The sequence below is a fragment of the Desmodus rotundus genome, chromosome X (assembly GCF_022682495.2).
Source record: "Desmodus rotundus isolate HL8 chromosome X, HLdesRot8A.1, whole genome shotgun sequence".
NCBI lineage: Eukaryota > Metazoa > Chordata > Mammalia > Chiroptera > Phyllostomidae > Desmodus > Desmodus rotundus.
Window position 1 is genome coordinate 30,772,940 of NC_071400.1, and position 5,391 is coordinate 30,778,330.

The following is a 5,391-nucleotide window of genomic DNA, read 5'->3' on the forward strand; positions in this document are numbered from 1 at the left end:
AATTTTTTTTGAAGACTCTTTCAGTGTGTTTGCCCATTTCATGATGGATAATTTATGAGTGCACCTGCCCACACTGTGCTGAGGGTTCAGCAGTTTTTGATGAAAAACAGCATGACCCCCGTGCCCCACCCTCCTTATTCACCCGATCTCACACCAAGGTACTTTGTTTTTCTTTCTATCAAAGGGAAATGTTTTGCTAATGTGGAAGAGGTGACACAAACAAACAAACAAACATGGCAGAAGCACTAAAAGGCATCAAAAGCAACGAGTTCAAAAACTGTTTTGAGCAGTGGAAAAAACATCTTGATAGGTGTATTGCATCAAATGGAGAGTCCTTTGAAGGTGACAAGTTTAAACATGTGAGAATAAATACACAATTTTTTAATAAATAAATTCCGGGTTTTTTGCATCCCCTCTCATACATACATTTTGCTTGTACATTCACCCATTAATGAAGACTTGGGTTGCTTCCACATTTTGCCTATTGTAAATAATATTGCTATAAACTTGTGTACAAATAACTGTCCCAGACCTTGCTTTTCCTTCTTTTGAGTATATACCCAGAAGTGAAATTGTTGTATTATATTATAATTCAAATTTTAATTCTTTTGAGGAACTGCCACCCTGTTTTCCCCAGTGGCTGCACTACTTTACATTCCTACCAGCAATGCATAAGGGCTTCAATTTCTCCATATCATTGCCAACCTTGTCATTTTATGTTTTTTTTCTTTTTATAATTGCCATCCTAATTGGTATGAGGTGGTTTTGATTTGCATATCCCTAATGATTAGTGATGTTGAACATCTTTTCATGTGCACATTGGCCATTTGTATATCTTCTTTTGGGGAAAAGTCTTTTCAAGTCCTCTGCTCATTTTAAAACTCAGGTTGTTTGGGTTTTTGTTGTTGAGTTTTAAGAGTTCTCTATATATGCTGGATGTTAATACCTTATTAGATATGTGATTTGCAAATGTTTTTTTTCCATTCTGTGAAGTGACTGTTCACTCTATTAATAGTGCCCTTACCTGAAGACTTTGGCAGAACTGAAAGATAATTAGAATCAAGGTTTGCATCTTTAAAAAAAAATTATTTATCTATCTATTTATTTATTTATTTTTTATTTCTTTAGAGAGAGGGGATGGGAGGCAGAAAGAGAGGTAGAGAAACATTGATGTGACAGAGAAACATTGACCGGTTGCCTCTCGTTCCCGCCCCTGACCAAGGACTGAACCTGCAACCTAGGCATGTGCCCTAAGGCGACCTTTTGATTTGCAGGACAATGCCCAACCAACTGAGCCACACCAGCCAAGGCAAGGTTTGGATCTTGAACTCAAAGTATCTGGTTTCACAATCTGGCTATTTGATGTTGGACAAACAACTTAATCTCTTTGAACCTGCCTCAGTGTTTTTCATCTGAAAAATGGGGATGATGCTTATAATAGGACCGAGCTCGTAAGATTGCCATGATGGTGAATAAATAAGATCATACACCTAAAACCTTACCACACACCTAGCTCAGTTCAAATGATCAGTAAGTGGTAGTCTTTATTAGTATTGGGCTTAAGAAGGAACCAGAATGATGTAATTGAAATGTGATGCTAGTTGTTGAATGGGTAAGTAGACCAACAATATTTAATAACCAACTGGAACACAGTAATATTACATAGTACTTAATACTTGTGTAGCTAGTTGCAGTTTACGAAGTATTTAAGCATTCATCCTTCACTCAACATGAGTAAGACAGTCCTGTAAAATTGAGTGGGAGAAACCAACAAAGCAGAAGGCAGTTTCAATCAGAGTAATGAGTGCTAGGAAGAAAGAAGCATAGGGTACTGGAGGGGGCTGGGCAAAGGGGATCAATTCAAACTGGGAGACAGTTTTCCAGGTGGGTAATATAGACACAGAATTCTGCAGGATTACAAGGTTAGAAGGAGGGAAGGGGGTGTTGGAAGGGGTGTTCTAGGTAGAGGAACAAGCTACTGCAAAGGCTAGAGGCAAGAGAAGTTGGCTTACTGGGAAATGGCTGCTAGTTTATTACATCTGCAGCCTGGAATTTGAGAGGAGCAGTATGAGATGAGCCTAGAGAGGCAGACACATGCCTGACCATGAAGGACCTTGTAGACCAAGGTAAGGAGTTGAGATTTTATCCTGAGTGCAATAAGAAGCTATTGAAGGGTTGTAAGCAGATTTGTGACATGACCGGGTTTGCTTTTTAGAAAGATGTCTTTGGCTACAATGTAGCGAGTGGAATGAAAAGAATGCAGCCTTGGGGAGACCAGAAGGAAAGATGAACTAAAGAAAGAAGAGTTAGGATAGAGAAAAGTGGAGGGTTCAAAAGATATTTAGGATAAAACAGAGCAAACATGGGGACTGACTGGATGATCTCAGTGGACTCCTTGGGAATAATTCAGGTATTGGCATCATTCTACCATCTGAGATGAGTGATAGAGACTGAAGAAAGTTACTATATTTTGCCGTGTGTGACGTGTACCCACATTTTTGGCCCAAACTTTCAGGAAAAAAAACCCTTTTGTTTTACAGTATATAGACATGGAATTAGTACTACCCATGTATAATGTGCATGCTTATTTTTCCCTCAAAAATTTGGGACAAAACTGTGCATAATACATGGCAAAATATGGTAAATAATTTGTAAGAGATCCCAGAGCCAGAAAGAATTCAAACAGGAGTCTGGCTTTTCCCCTCTGACAGTTCCTGTTCACTCCTCCTGAACACGCTGTTAGATGTTTCTAGACCTTTTATGCATAAATCTTTTAAGGAATTGAGGTCCTTTATCCCCTTTGACTGCTTTGCAGCATATAATCATTTCAGAGGTCCTTTATCTAAGATTTACTTGGTTGTTAATATACTAAGGCTTTGCACCCTTGATCTTCAAGACATTCTTTTCCTTCCATGCTACTTAGTGTTTAATGAGTATCCTGGATGCAAACCCTTCCATCTCAGGGAGGCTCACATAATGAGTTTGAAACTCATAAAGAGTGGCCCCAAACTCTTTCTTGGCCACTAATTAGCTATGGGACAGAATGAGTCTCTTTTTTTCTATAAACTCCTATTTGAAAACCCAGAGAAATGGAACAAATCCATACTCAGATTCAGTAACTTTATGAATGTCTTTTAAAATAAGTATACCTTCATGATCTGTTTGGTAAATTGGGTTTCTGACTCCATAATACACTCATAGATTTAAGGATTTTCCCTGAAACTCTACTGTTGGCTCACTAGGGAGTATGTTCCTGCTCTGTAACTGTTAACCAAGATGCATGAGTATGTTTCTTTTTTTTCTCAGACACATGTACTGCTAAGGCTTTTTTTGGTGGAGGGTTTGCAATTCAGTGAGTGATAAAACTAGCAGGACAGGAAAAATGAAGGAGGAAGAAGGTGAATTTACAGTTTATGAAAAACCCACCTGATAGGGCTATCCTGAGGCATCTATGAGATGCTAAAGGAGAAGTGTCTATGTGAATGGCAAGGTCCTGCACAAACAGAGGGCGATACAGCAATATTTTTCTTGGTTCAAACCCCAGAATCTGGGCAAGCCTTTAAGTGCAAAGAGGCCCTTGTTGGTGTCAACTCGCCCAGGACCAGGGCCCAGCAGGGCTGCAGTTCCTGCTCAACAGGAAGGATGGAGCCCTGACATTGTACCTCACCCCCAGGGGCTGGGCTCCCAGTCACAGGCCCCCTGCAGTGACCCCTTGAGACATGGGAGGCAAGGTCAAGTTCCTAGAGATGGTCCCCTGCTCCTCCTGTGGCTTCCACAAACTGCAGGAGGTGCTCAACTCAGGACCCTATGCTCTTGACACCAGGGTCTTGGCTCCTGTAGGGAGATGGCACCGCTGTGTGGATTCTTCTCTTCAGGGAAGAGAAGCCCTTTCTGACCCCTCCCCCCTCGCAGCCAACAACAAGCCTAGTCACTCCCAGTGGTGAGGGGGCTGGGAACAGTTTCATTCACAGTGAGGGGGGGCAGTGCAGGGCAGTGCAATCCTTCATCATCCCTGGCATCCCAGCACCACAAGAATCACAACCGGCCACTGGAGCAGAAACCTCACTGGAGGCCGGCCATGCAGATGATCCAAAGAGGGAAGGAAAGAGGTGATGCAAAGTCCCTTTGTAGACAGTGTGCCCTAGGCGGGCAGGAGAGAAACACCAGGTCTGGAAGTTCTGCCTCAGAGGCCTGTGCTTTCTTAGGGAAGCTAAACAATGTCCACATATATTACTGTAATTCAGGAGGTCCAGGAGTGGGGGAGAGCAGATACAAAAAGAAGGCTTCCCAGAGACATTGAGTTGGGGGCCAGGCTGTAAGGAAAGTTGTGGATTAGTCTTCAGGGAGTGTCCCCTGCCATGCTGACAGTAAATAAAAACCCTCTTCAAGTTGTTGTGACCTTGCATCCTTTCCCCTAGACCACACTGACCCTGATGACAGGTGTACAAAAGGAAAGGACTTGACCACTTCTGTTGACTGACAGAGGGAGTGGAGTGGGGAAGAGCACCTTTCCCTAAGGAAATCTGTCATCATGGATATAGGTTAAGGTTGAGGGACCTTGAGGGAGGGATGGTGATTGGAAAGTGGGGGCAGTGCCTGGAAGGGACATACTTAGGTATGGCATTTCAACAGAGAAAGGACCTGGGCAGCCTGGAGGTAGTAGCATCATGACTGAAAATGCCTGGGTCTAGGGGACCCATGGGAAAGTAAGGAGGGAGTGAAGAGGTTCACAAGAATAGGGGGTCAGGATGCCCCAAATATGAAAGAACAACATAACTGAAATTGCCATTGAAGTCTATCTTGGATTTTTTAAAAGAAATCTTGATGTTAGAAATGCAACACAGATTATAGCTGCTGTAGTCAGTGCAAATTTCATCTTCAGAACCCTTAGGAAGTTCTGGATGAGGTTGGAAACTCTAGGCATCATTATTAGTGTCCAGAAAAGGCATCAATCATACACATGTGCAGAATGCAGATTCTTCTCCCAATATTGATATAATTCATGATTGCTGTACTCATGATCCATGTAGCACAATAAAATCCTTCCCTTTAAGACAAGCTGTTAATAGCCTTCCGGAGAAAATGAAGATGACAGCTGTGTGCTCATTCTGTACAACTCAGAATGGTATGTTGCCCATCTCCAAAATAGTAATTACAAACTTTTAGCAGAAAATTCAGTTCAACTAAGAAAATATGGAACAAATGCCAAATATAGCACGTGGCTTCAGTTACCACTGCCATATTCTCTCTCTCTTTCTTAAACAACAACAACAACAACAACAACAACAACAACAAACCCATATGTGTGGTGCCATCACTGGTCTGTTTTTAAAAATTCTTATGGCCAAATCACTTTCTTCTTGTGAAAGAGAAACCTTCCAATACATACCC